This window comes from Cervus elaphus, chromosome 7, assembly GCF_910594005.1.
Source record: "Cervus elaphus chromosome 7, mCerEla1.1, whole genome shotgun sequence".
NCBI classification, from domain to species: Eukaryota; Metazoa; Chordata; class Mammalia; order Artiodactyla; family Cervidae; genus Cervus; species Cervus elaphus.
This window is the reverse complement of record NC_057821.1, coordinates 19594934-19609331: the sequence shown is the minus strand read 5'-3', so window position 1 is coordinate 19609331 and position 14398 is coordinate 19594934. Positions and strand designations below refer to the sequence as shown.

Genomic DNA, 14398 nt, shown 5'->3' with positions numbered 1-14398 from the left:
GGGCAAAGACAGTCTCTTCAATAAATGGTGCTGGGAAAACTGGACAGCTTCATGTAAAAGAATGAAATTAGAATACTTCCTAACACCATACACAAAGATAAACTCAAAATGTATTAAAGACCTAAATGTAAGACCAGAAACTATAAAACTCTTAGAGGAAAACATAGGCAGAACACCCGATGACATTAATCAAAGCAAGATCCCCTCTGCCCCACCTCCTAGAGTAAGGAAAATAAAAACAAAAGTAAACAAGTGGGACCTGATTAAACTTAAAGCCTTTGCACAGCAAAGGAAACTATAAGCAAGGTGAAAAGACAGTTCCCAGAATGGGAGAAAATAACAGCAAATGAAACAACTGACAGAGGATTAATTTCCTGAATATACAAGCAGCTCATAAAACGCAATATCAGAAAAACAAACAACCCAATCAAAAAGTGGGGAAAGCCCTAAATTGACATTCCCCCAAAAACGATGTACAGATGGCTACCAAATACATGAAAAGATGCTCAACATCGCTCATTATTAGAGAAATGCAAATCAAAACTACAATGAGATAGCACCTCACACTGGTCAGAATGGCCATCATCAAAAAGTCTACAAACAATAAATGCTGGAGAGGGTGTGGAGAAAAGGGAATGCTCTTGCACTGTTGGTGGCAATGTAAATTGATACAGCCACAATGGAAGACAGTATGGAGATTCCTTAAAAAACTAGGAATAAAACCCCACATGACCCAGCAATCCCACTCCTATGCATATACCCTGAGGAAACCAAAACTGAAAAAGACACATGCATCCAGTTATTCACTGCAGCACTATTTTATAAGAGCTAGAACATGGAAGCAACCTAGATATCCATTGGCAGATGAATGGATAAGGAAGTTGTACTTCATATACACAATGGAATATTACTCAGCCATAAAAAGGAACACATCTGAGTCAGTTCTAAGGAGATGGATGAACCTAGAACCTATTATACAGAGTGATGTAAGTCAGAAAGAGAAGATAAATATCATATTCTAACACATATATAGGGAATCTAGAAAAATGGTACTGAAGAATTTATTTACAGGGCAGCAATGGAGAAACAGACGTGGAGAATAGACTTATGGACATGAGGAGAGGGGAGGAGAGGGTGAGATGTATGGAAAGAGTAACATGGAAACTGACATCACCATATGTAAAATAGATAGCCAATGGGAATTTGCTGTGTGGCTCAGGAAACAGGGGCTCTGTATCAACCTAGAGGAGTGAGAAGGGGAGGGAGATGGGAGGGAGGTTCAAAGGGGAGGGGGTATATGTATACCTATACGTCTGATTCATGTTGAGGTTTGACAGAAAAGAACAAAATTCTGTAAAGCAATTATTCTTCAATAAAAATATAAATTAAAAAAAACTTCCTGTTTAGAATTTATGGTTGCTGGGGGGAAGGGGCCGTTAATGGAGTTTGGGATGGACATGTAGACACTGCTATCTTTAAAATGTATAACAAATACCTATTGTATAGCACATGGAACTCTGCTGAATGTGGCAACCTGGATGGGAGGGGAGTTTGGGAGAGAATGGATACATGTATATGCATGGCTAAATCCCTTAGCTGTTCACCTGAAACTATCACAACATTGTTAATCGGCTATGCTGCTGCTGCTGCTACATCACGTCAGTTGTGTCTGACTCTGTGCGACCCCATGGACAGCAGCCCACCAGGCTCCCCCGTCCCTGGGGTTCTCCAGGCAAGAACACTGGAGTGGGTTGCCATTTCCTTCTCCAGTGCGTGAAAGTGAAAAGTAAAAGTGAAGTCGCTCAGTTGTGTCCAACTCTTCGAGACCCCATGGGCTGCAGCCCACCAGGCTCCTTCGTCCATGGGATTTTCCAGGCAAGGGTACTGGAGTGCCCCAGTACAAAATAAAAAGTTCAAAAAAAAAAAAAGAAAGAAAGAAAGAAAAACACCTTCCTGTTTAGAGGAGAGTGTGGGGGAGAATGGATACATGTATATGTATGGCTGAGTCCCCTTGTTGTGCACCTGGAACTATCACAACATTGGTAATTGACTATACTCCATATAAAATTTAAAAAAAAAAAAAACACACACTTTCCCATTGCTTCCAGGTTCTACTATCATCTTTGTCTTAGATATTTTTGCCATTGTCCCTCCTCTACATCAGGTGCTCAACTTCCAAAGTTTGTGAGCAAACTCAAGGACTTGAACTTAAAAAAATCTATTCTGTGACCTTGAATATTTCTCTAGATACTCTCTTGCTTCTTCACTGTCCAAGCTTTTGGAAAGAATAACACAGTTGAATTCTCAACTTCCTTATCTACTCTTCCTTTTTCAAGTCACCACAATCAAATTTCTAATCCCATCAGAGACTTCCCATATATACTACTAGGGGCTTCCCAGGTGGCGCTAGTGGTAAAGAATCTGCCTGCCAATGTAGGAGACCCAGGAGACTAAGGATTTGATCCTTGGGTCAGGAAGATCCCTTGGAAGAGGAAATGGCAACCTGCTCCTGTAGTCTTGCCTAGAGCTACTGAGCCTGGAGGGTTACAGTCCATGGGGTTGCAAAGAGTCGGACATGACTGAGCGCCAGCACAAATTATGAATCCTACCACTGTATTGGTATTGCTTTGTCAAACATCGTTTTGAAAGAGCTAAATCCAACTGACTCATTTTAGTACCGTTCATCTCTCTTTGAAACTCCCAGCTCTCCTGGTTTCCATGACAACACTGCTTCCTTAGTGTACTTTAGGAGTTCTTCCTCTCCCTGTCCTACTGAATGTGAGTGTCTAGAATCCAGTCTTTGTTCTATGTGTACTCTTTTGGGCATTTCATTTTCTCTCTTGGCTTCAGTTGTGTCCACAGATCCTTTAGGAGAACGTTTTCAGGCCAAAGCTGGGGACAGGACTAAATTCCACATCTAAGTGACATGTGTGGAATGCTACATAATGTGTGCTACTGTTTCCCAATCGGCATCTACCCTCCTGAACTTCAGACTTTATTCTGGCTTCTATCTCCACCATTCTGTCTGAAGTGTCCAGTTGGCTACTGCTTTATAGCTACCTGCAATTTCGTATGGTCACCTTAAACTTAACGTGACTAATTTGCCTCTCGGTAACTTGAGAAAACTTGGAATCATCCTATTTCTCGTAGCTTACCTCCATTCTGATATCTTACCAGTTAGTTATATATTGGTCCTCTATATTCTACTTCCTTAGTATTTCTTCCATCTGTCATGTTCTATCATTTCCTAGTCCACTGACGTAGCTCTAGCCCATATCATCTCTTTCTTGAATTAACTTCTTCCAATTTTTCACCCTTCCAGTATTTCTTGCACATCACTGCCAACCTCCTAACAGGCAAATTTAATAATGTCATTAAAATACATATTTCCAAGTTTCTTCATTTTTTATCAGATAGAGTCCAAATTCCATAAAACAACGCCCAAGACTTTCTCTGATTTGTCCCCTCCCAAGTTTCTGGCTCCCATTTATACACACCGTGATCCCAGTGTGTTGGACAGCTTGCAATTCCCTCTAACACATTGGCTTTGCTTATGTTACTCCCTTTCCCTAATTTACCCTTTTTCATTTTGTTCAACTATTATTCACTTTTCAAGACTTGTTTTTTTGAGTCATCCCTCTTCTTAACAGTAATAATAGTAGTAATGAAAAACAAGACTTATTAAGTGCTTATTATGTGCCAGACACCTTATGTATATTTTCAGGCAATCATCACAATAAAACTCTGAAGTTTATATCATTCTCGATACAAATTACTATACTAATAAGTGGCATGTGTGTGCTCAGTTGCTTTAACCATGCCCGACTCTTTGTGACCGTATGGACTGTGGCCCGTCAGACTCCTCTGTCCATGGGATTCTCCAGACATGAATACTGAAGTGGGTTGCCATGCCCTCCTCCAAGCGATCTTCCCAACCCAGGGACTGAACCCAGTTCTCCCACAGGCAGATTCTTTACAGCTGAGCCACTGGGAAAGTTTAGTGTTAGGATTAGGGTGGCATAGAAGCCCATATTTTTGGGGTTAATGAGTTTGTTTTAAGTATACTCTGGAAAGAGAATATAGCTTCTGCTGCGTCCATGAAAGACTAAAACTAAAAGTAAGGTAACTTGGTTAAATTTTTTGATATAAACCCCTGGTCACTGGGCTTCCCTGGCAGCTCAGATGGTAGACTCTCCCTGCAATGCAGGAGACCTGGGTTCTATCCCTGGGTCAGGAAGAGCCCCTGTAGAAGGAAATGGCCACACACTCCAGTATTCTTCCTTGGAGAATTCCATGGACAGAGGTGCCTGGTGGGCTAGTGTCCACAGGGTTGCAGAAAGTCAGACACAGCTGAGCAGCTAACACTTTCACTTTTCACTCTTGGTCACTAGCAATTGATCTGAGCATTCTTTAGTCAATACAGGTTTGCATCCAGCTTCAGAGTGTGAACTAGGAACAGCAGGTTGCATTAGCTATACTGTGGTTTATTTCACTCATTGTACAGATTAATTTTCTGCTCACTTTCCACATTTCATAGAAAAATAAATGTATATGCTTAATAGAAAATGGAGACAGCTACTCAATTCCCTGAATTAGATCCAGTTTAACATCTAAATATCTCAATGAAAATAACTTGTGGAACTGAATGTTTCTGTATATTGGTCTCAACTGAATTCTCCACTTTATTTTCAGGTATTGATAGACCCCCTCTCCTCAGCCCCTGAAAAACAATTATTGTTTTCTTTTATTTTGGCCATACCATGTGCTTGCAGGATCTTGGTTCTCTGGACCAGGGATCGAACCTGTGACCCCTGTAGTGGAAGCACAGAGTCCTAACCACTGGACTGCCAGGGAATTCTTCCTCACATCTTCTTAAAGCAAAAATAAAATATTCCTTGACATATATTAGACTGGTCTAGATGGGCTTCTATTATGTGAGCAGGACTAGAAATTCAATTATTATTAAAAGAGGTACAAACTTTCCTTCACTTTCATAAGAACTTAGGATAGCAAGAAATGCTAAAGATAATACAAACTCTGTACTTCATTACTTATTTATGCCTAAAATTGGATTCTTGATCTCGTACATACACTCAAGATACTCTCTCCCCAGTCCTTTCCATCTCAGTTAACGGCAAAGTCATTTTTCCAGTGTCTCAGAACACTTCAGAGTCATTCATTGGTTCCTCTATGACCTCACATTATGTTATTATTCTTTCTGGGTCACTCTTCTTCAGTTAAAGTGGCCTTCTGGACATTCCTGCAACTTACCAACCCTGTTCCCACTTCAGGGCCTTCGCGTGCATTGTTCTCATGGTCTGGAATCCTCTTTCTTTAAACATCTACAGGTACCGCCTTCACTTTCTTCAAGTCATTATTCAAATAACACTTCCCCAGTGAGCCCTACCCTGCTAGTCCAATATAAAAATCACAATTCTCTTACTCCTTCTGTGCTTTATCTCATTCCATAATCTCTTCTCTGTTGTATAATCTTCCACCTCTAACACTAATGGCCTTTTAATATACTATATAATTTGAGTATTCATTTCACTTACTGTCCAACTCCTTCTAGAATGTGAGTTTGATGATGGCACAGTTTTGTTTTATCCACTGCTATATCTGTTGCTCCTAGAATAGTGCCAGACACACTATAGGCCCATCATAAATAATTGCTGAATAAATGAGCACCTATTACTAACTCTCAACAAATATACTCTATTTTCAAAGGTAGAAATGTAAAAGTTGTTTGTTTCCAATACAAGAGGTATTATATATTAGATTCTATGGGAATGGAGCAACTTAAGTTTCCATAAGTCTAGAGAGGTCAGGGGCCCGATGAAACCCTGATATTCTCTGATTCTCTTCCCATTGGAGTCTTGAAAGCATGATCATTTTCTAGCAGCCAAGCACTAATTTTAAAAGATCCTGGAATGTTAAACCTGCAGTGAGTTTCCTAAGAGGATGGATCATAATTAGAGTTCTACAAGCTGCTTTTAGTATTTCTTCTCTCATCACTTTGCTGCTCTTCCTACTTTGAAATATATGAATATAATTGGAAGGTTTGAGAAGCCAATTTGATTACACTATGAATAATTATGTGCTGTACCTCCTTCAGTGTATCAATATATTTGATTAATATATACCTTTCCCTGTTGGTCTTTTAAAATGCACATAGTTGAACATCCAAGTTGGCCTAAAGCAAGAGTCTGACAAAGTTAGTTAATTTTTGGAAGCATAAATATGAAAGCTAAAATTATTCTGCACACCTTTAAGATCCATCTTTTGGTCATTTCTATTTAAAAGAAGCACAGAATTTTAGGGCTACAAGATTGTATTTTACTTGGCTTGATTGCCTTATTTTACACTTATGAAAACTGATCCCCCAAGATACAAAATGACTTTCCCAGGTACCATGGAACTCAATAACTGTTTTGGTCGGAACTTCTTCTAAGATTAAAACAAGGTAACTCCGAGATTGCCACTGAAAACCTGTTCTTGGTATAAGGAAATTAATTGACTATAGCAACAATTACAATGTGGAATTCTAAAGAATATGCAGTCTTACCCAGTTTATTTCCATGGTGACTACATAAACACTAGAAAAGCAAATTAAGCAAAGGATAAAATAATTGATAAAATGATAAAGAAAAAGGCTCCACAAGCATCCTAATAAATAATTAAGAGTCATGGGTCACAAAAGAGTTAAGAATTTGCAGGTCACCTAAAGTGAACTATTTTACGGCATTCACAGGAGGAGAAGAAGTCACTTTCTCACAGAGATGGTTCCATAGTATGCATGGCCTCTGCTATTATTTGGAGGATTAGGGCTTCTTTTCTTACCAAACTAATCTAGCCATCTTTTAAGGTGCCAAGAGGTATTTCTGCTTAGATATATACCTTTTCTGTTTGCATTAGTGAGTCTATATTAAGGTTAATATGCCAGAGGAATGTAAAAATCTATGGTAGCAATGCTCTTTTTTCCTTTAATGGCTTTGTTCAACGGATGAGGACTTTTTTGTGGTGTGATGAATTCAGTTTGGCCTCCTGGTGTGTTTTCTCCACGTGTTTGGAAATCACGTATTTTTCTGAAAGCTGGTAGTCATCAACATCTTATTATTGGCACTGATGTCATTGTTTTAGCTTTGTTATAATGAAGATACTTTAGTAGTATTGATAACTGAGGATCTTTGATATTAATTGAATGGAAAGTATTTTTGACCCTTTGTGGACAGGAATGCTCTCAAACTACAAACAAAATTATAGCTAAATCGAATTTTTAAAATAGATTTTAACAGATTCCAGGAGGTAGGAACATTAAGATAATTCATGTGACTTCAAAGGTAAGATCTTTGTGAATAGCACGTCACTACTTCCTAAGAGTGAAATTTTGAGCTCCCTCTACCAGAACCTTGGTTAACTGTTTCTTTTCTCCATGACACCTTTCTTATTGTGTGTGATTATATGTAGGCCAGATTCCAGTGGCTTGAGAGTAAAGTCTGGATACTGTTCTGAAAACTAGATTAAATCTGGTCCCCATGTGATGCAGGTAAAACTCCCATGAAAATATCAGTATGGCAACACTGACTGAAGATAATTTTAATTGAAATTATCTCCTTTGGGTTGTATTTCTGTAGATCTAATATTAGTATTTCTCTTAATTTTCTATTTTCTTGCTAATGTACTTGAAAGGGTTTTCCAACAATTTTATAAACCAGTCTTCCTTTTTAAAAAATTATGACAGTTTTCTCTGTTACTTTCCCTTAAAGTCTACACTTTGTCCACCAATGAACTGAGCCTTGATTTACACATTACGGTGAGTTTTACATCTTAAACATATTTATTCTTTTGAAACTTTAATTATTTGGCAAGTATTTAAGTGTTGGGGAGGTTGAAGAGACCTAAACACGAAATTAACAGAGGACTCAACTACAATCCACAGAGGAAATAATCAAATAAGTTGCTATTTTAAACAATGTAAGCAAATAGGAGGAAGGAAGGGATTATTTCAGAACACAAATATTCACCTGCAAGAAAATAACCGAAGTAGTAACGCTTAAAAAACTGGGAGGGTAGTAGTTAAATCTGAAAAATAAGGAAAGCAACTCGAGTTACTCTTATGACTGTATTATTTAAAGAAGTATATCTGTATCAATCCTGAGAGGACAGGATGCACAGCTCAAAAGTGGGAGTCAAGATTCAAAAATGAGAAGCAGGCTAAAATTCTAAGGAAAAATAAATATAGGATCATGCATCAAGAAGCCTTGAAATAGCAAAAAGGTTTCAATCAAAACGTAGTCGTTAAACGTTAAAATGAGGAGGGGGGAAAAAGTTGCTGCGGGTTATCATCTTCCACTGCCTGTAGGGGAAGGATGGAGTGGGGATACGCGGGAGCCGGCGCAAGACCGGATGTTTCACTGTCCCATAAAGGGTCCCCTGTCCTCACATCGGCATCGCGAGCGGTCCTCTGGGGAAGCAAGCCTTTCTGATCTTTCCATTTCCCTGCACCATCCTAAAAGCACAGTCCTGCTGGGACCCCCGTTCATCCCAATTCTGAAGGAAACCGTTAGAGAGGCCAATCTCTGCCCTGAAGTTGAAAACAAACTTCCTCCGTCCCTCGAAAACGCCAGCCCTCTCAGCTCATTCTTAAGGAGTCCAAGCTTGGCGCTGAACACCCTCCAGTTCTCAGTTCATCCCCACCCCTCTCCCAGCAGCCCTCGTCCTAAAAAGGCCGCCGCGTGGCTCGGGGTCGCCCGCCCGCCGGCCAGGCGATCAAAGCACCACGGCCTTCGGAAAAGTGGCAGCAGGCGCGCGCCGCGAAGCCCCGCCCCCAGGGAGTGTGGCGGAAGTGGCTGGCTGGGAAAAGGAGTCCGCGCGCCACCTGGCCGAGCGCGCATGCGCCAGCGCCCGCGCCGAGAGTGGTGGGGGCGATCGTAACCCTCCCTCCTCCACCTCCGCCACCCCCGCCCCACAGTGAGAACCGGGCTCACGCCATCTTACCCCCCCCCCAACCACGTCCCCTCTGAACCACCCTTTCCCTTTCGACACTTTCAGCCCCCCACCCCGCCCTTTTCCAAGCGTGTCCCGGGCCGCCGCCGCAGAAACCGCACCATCTCTAACCCCACATTCTCCACGCGGGACGCGCAGCCGTGTCTACAAGTGTTCTTAGAGCAGAGGTTGTAGGGGGCATCGGGGGCGGGACGGGGGAGGACGGCGTGAGGGCTGGGGTCGCGAGGGGCGCCGAGCCCACAAGTCTGGGCCCCGCCCCGGCCCCTGTCCCCGGGGGGGCGGCCGCGGGGGGCCCCGGGCGTTCGCGCCGGAGGCCGAGGGGAGAGCCGAAGCAACGTCTCCAGAGCCGCCGGCCCCGCGAGGCGCCCGGGTTCCCCCGCGGAGTGTGGAGTTGGCCTTGACTCCTCCCCGTTGGCGGGTGGGCGTGGGGCCAGGGGAGTTGGGCGGGCGAGTGAGAGCGGGTACCGCTGGGTGTGTTAAGAAGCACCTTCCGCCTGTCATCTAGGCCGTGCTTAGGGGGAAAGAATTCTTAAAGAAGGAAATTGTTGCTTTATGGGCTAGGTGGAAGAAGAGTTAGGTAGTGTTAGAAGAAGTGTAGCATCCTGGAAAAGGAAAAGATTGACTCCCTCCTCTCTGGGGTGAGCCCACATCTGTGATCCCTGGGGAAATTATTTAGCGTGTTTTTGGCTGGGTGTTTTGGTCTGTCAAATGGGGGTAGTAGTAGCTTAGCTCAGAAATGTGAGGATTAGATGAGATAATACAGGTTAAGTGCTTATTGCAAGCTCCAAGCACTGATCAGTTGTCTGTTAATTACCTGTCATTTTTATCTCCCTGTTTTAAGGAATTCAGAATGACTGTGACCTGGCTTTCTAAGTGAAAAAAATGAAACTGGCCTCGATTTATAGGGGGCAGTGGAATGTAATATGTGACACTCAGAGGCCTTCCTGAAAATGTGTTATTTATGTACACGTGGATAAATGAGCTTAACTCCATGAGGTTATAAGACTTTAAGCTACCAATATTTCCTTGTAAAGAAATGATGATGGATTTATCTGGGAGAAGAGGATCTAGAGTCTTAGTGTATGTGAGGGATAGAACTTTGGAAATAGAATTAAATTCGTCTATGAAGATTAACTTGAAGACCAAATTGAGTACGGAACTCGTGGAATTTCTGGTGGATGTTTAAGAGAGGATGGATTTGACTGATATGAATAAATTTCCTGATAGTTACTATTTTGCAAAAATAAAGTGCACTTTACTGTGCTATTACACGTTTCTTGTCTCTGGGAACATTTAAGAAAAGATCTAGAGCAGCCCTGTCCAGTGGAACTTGCTGTCGTTAGGGAAATATTCTGTGATCTCTGCTGTCCTAATACGGTACCCACTAGACACAAGTCGCTCTTAAGCACTTGAAGTATGGCTAGTGCACTTAGAAATTTAATTTTTAATTTTATTTAAATTAATTGATGTCGGGAAGATCCCCTTGAGAAGGAAATAGCAACCCACTGCAGTAATCTTCTCTGGAAAATCCCATGGATGGAGGAGTCTGGAAGGCTGCAGTCCATGAGGTTGCAAAAGAATCCAACAGGACCTAGCGACTAGGCAAACAAAATTAATTGAAATATAAATAGCGGCTTGTGGCTAGTGGCTGCCTTGTTGGACAGCATAGGTCTAGAATCTAGGCCTTGAGACCTTTTCCAATTCTTGATTTGGTTGAATTTTAAGTCAGAGAAGCCAGTTCTTAGAACATTTGATGCCTTAGGGAATCATAATTATATTCAAATAATACCTTTCATTCAAATACTGTAGTTCAAAGCTTGGGTCTGTTAATACTTATTTACAGCTTGCAAATTAAAGCAAAGCATTCTTTTGACTCCTAGGTTGTACAGCTAATGCCAGATTCATCTGGAGAGTCATCATAATACGAAGTGGAGTTTCCTTTAACCATTACTGTACTGTATTGTGACTGGGTGTCCACTATCTTTTATCACTTTGGTTAGTTTTCAGTGAAAACCTTTCAACTCTTCTATTCCTAAAGTTTTTTCAGTTTGAAAAATGGTGTTTTTTGTTAACTTTTTGTATAAGAAATAATTTGATAAATTATAATAGTAAACTTTGAGCATTGGGCCATTGCAGTAGTTTTGTGGTTATTGGTATTCAAAACTCTTGAAGAGATAAGTCTGAAATTTAGCAGTATTTTGCAAGGATGCTTTCTTTGAAATAGAGTTGTTTTTTTTTTTTTTTTTAAAAAGCAAATGTTTATAAAGTAAACTTTTGAAGAAAACCCTAAAAAAAAAACCCCACTTTATTTATAGATAACACACCCTTAACTCTGGCCTGGTGTCTGTAGAGTGGTACCCTTGGTCTCAAGGCTGATGATAATCCTTGGATCTGGAACAAAAACTTGAAGCTCATAAATAAAGCATATACAGAGAATACCCCATAGCATACAAATCAAATGGATTGCTCTTATGTAGGGTGACTTTATACCCTGCTCTTTTGGAGACAGTCATGGTTTAGAGCCTGTTTGTCTCAGCATAATTATTAATAGGGATCCTTTCATTTTAAAAAATGTTCCAGTTGGGTCCACATAATAATATGGTCACTCTCCTTTTAAGCTTGTTGAAATTTGGAGTATATAATTTTAGGAGGAGTAAATAAATGTACTGTGGTCTCAGAAATGTACTCACTTTAAAGTAGTGACAGATATTGCTTATGTGCATAAATAACACATGAGCTGTCTGGAATAAGGCCAGCAAGTGACCTGTGCGCCTAAGCCACTGATAATTAAAAATTTCTACTTTTCTTAGTATAATTGGATAGCAACCTTGGGTACTTTGATTGTTGGTTTTCTCTAAAAAAATATTTTGTTGTAGAGTCTGCAAAGAAAGTTGGACCATGCCAGTCAAATCAGAACGTTGAGTCTTCTTGTTGAAAATAATACCTGTTTTACTTTATGGTGAAATTGAGCAATGAAATTAGTTAGAAATCGGCTTACCATGTTAAAGACCGGTTTCACTTAAATAGTAAAGAATAACGATTCAATCTAATGCATTATTGTGTTAATTGAATTTATACTGTAGTGGATTAAAATACTTTATTGAGAGTCAAACACATTTGGTTTGATTCCTCACTGCTGAGGGTTAAATGCAGTAACCCAGGTGATGTGTTGGGTGCAGTGCTGGGTGCAGCAAAGTATTAGCTGCTCTAGCTTTAAATTTATCGAGTAATGGATCTGGAGATGCATGGTGGATAAGTACATTTTGGATTAGTTTTAACTAATTCCAAAATCCAAGTGTACACATTTTCTGCCCTGTGATTTCAGTTGAGGTGTTTAACTTTTCTGAGTCTTAATTTCCTCATCAGTAAAATAGGATTAGTACCTAACCTTAACCTACCTCCTCAGGATTACTGGAGGCTTCAGATGAGAACTTCTTAAATTGTTGTCTTGTTTTTCAGATGTTAATTTAACTGGTTTAGTCTCAACTGGTCTACCTCCTACCTCCAGTAAAAACTGACCTTAAATCTGCAAAAACTGTTTGCATGTATTTTGATTTGTGAATCAGCACATACGTAAGATCATTCTCTTTTACAAATAATACCGTAAGTCCCAGCAATGGTGCTTAATTGATCTGTTTCCAGTATATTCCCTGCACAAAACAACTCCATACTAACTGCTACGGGAAAAACCATTTTCATGGGCACTTGATGTTTTCCAAACTAATGCTCTATCTTATTTATCCAGAGATGTCATTCCCACTTAATAGGTGGTACTGATGAGTCTTTACATTCTGGAATAGATATGTAAGATTCGTTGTTTACACTACTGCCTCTAATAATGCCTGACTAATAGTGGATATTGAAGTTTAAGTTTATGAATATGAAAATAACATTCTGTCTGGCATATAGTATGTATTAGTTGCTGAAAAACTGTTGTGTTCCTTGAATTTTCACAGGGCAGTAAATACGTGAACTTTAAAAATTATAAAATATATAAATATACATTACTTAAAAATCTTAAAGTATACTTTTGCTATTTCAAATGCTATAGAGGTTTTTTGACTGAATCCTTTATATTTCACTTTTTTTTCATATTAATTTGTTTCTGAATCTTTCAAAGACTACTCCTAAGCATAGTATTCTTTCTCTGAGGATATACATGTTTAATAGTAGTACTTTGGGATATGTTTTCAAGAAACTGTACTTTTGCTTGGGTTCATCATCATCGTCATCATCGTGATGAACTGAGTATTTCTAGGTACCAGGCACTGTCTTCAGTGCTTTGTGGATGTTACTTGATGTCACCTATGAGAGGAGTATTTTTAATCTCCTTTTTAAAGTTGAGGGAACTGAGGCAGGGAGGTGATGTGACTTGCCCAAGGTCACCTGGTAAGTGTTAGAGCCTGTATTTGAACTCCAGAGCCCAGCTCTTTACCTGCTAAACCGTGAGTCGGCATAGACAGATACTTCACGACAAAGTTCACTATGACAAACACATTGTGGAGGACTTGTGAGTTAATTATAACCAACTTTTATTTGTGTGTTCCTTGTGGGATAGTAGAAAGAACTCTGGACCAGAAGTCAGGGGACCTCAGTTTTAATCCCAGCTGTATCGCTAAATAGTGATGTGTCCTTGGGCAGTTCAAGAAACCCCTCTGGACTTCAGTATCCTCACCTGAAAAATGAGGGATTTGGATGAAATTAGTGATTTTCAAACTGTAGTTCTGAACTTCAGATGTCTTTGGTCCCCCCTCCCGACAGTCCATGGCATTGCCAAGAGTCGGACTCGAATGAACGACTAATACTTTCACTTTTTTTTTTTCACCCGCCAGCGTGCATAGTTATACTTTGCCCATTATGGTTGTTTGTCTGTTTGCCTAAGATTTTCTTTTAAGCAAAGAATTCCTGAACTTAATTTTTGAAGTTATCAGTCTCTAAGAAAACTTAATGACAAGTCCCCTGGTACTACTACTCAGTAATTCATATTTTAGTGTGTTAAAACTAAGGCACTAAGGTAGAAGGGTGAATTTTTGTATGTATGTAGGTGGACTGGATATTTTGGGTTATCTAAGATCAGAGCGTTTTTTTGTATGTTAGATTTGTGACCTTCACCCAGTGTTTTTACTCTTAGCTTCTTTGTTAGTTGGGGGGAAGTACATGCCTAATAGGATGGTTTTGAGCAAATGTGAGCTAATGCAGATGAAAGAGCCTTTATAAATTTTGAAATGCTCATGCAAACTCATCTCTTTTTCACATGCCTCCAGAAAATGTCCCCCTCCTTTTTCTGTTTAGTCATATTAAGTGTGTTTTTAACCACATGATATTTTATTGAATTGTTTGTACTTAATATGGACTTCTCTTAAGATTTAATATTTTTAAAATGTGAATCTGG

At 40.0% G+C, this 14398-nt stretch overlaps 2 protein-coding genes across 3 annotated transcripts in view; one reads left to right on the top strand and one right to left on the bottom strand.

The window, feature by feature from the left end:
* The window catches only part of RUNX2 (RUNX family transcription factor 2), a 233002-nt gene that overhangs the window by 179012 nt on the left and 39592 nt on the right, over positions 1-14398 (bottom strand). The window lies entirely within an intron of this gene.
* SUPT3H (SPT3 homolog, SAGA and STAGA complex component) overlaps positions 8958-14398 on the top strand; it is a 381938-nt gene continuing 376497 nt past the window's right edge. Inside the window, exon 1 of the mRNA XM_043907629.1 lies at positions 8958-9173. The gene's annotated coding sequence lies outside the window, so the exon portion shown is untranslated. The remainder of the gene's footprint in view (positions 9174-14398) is intronic.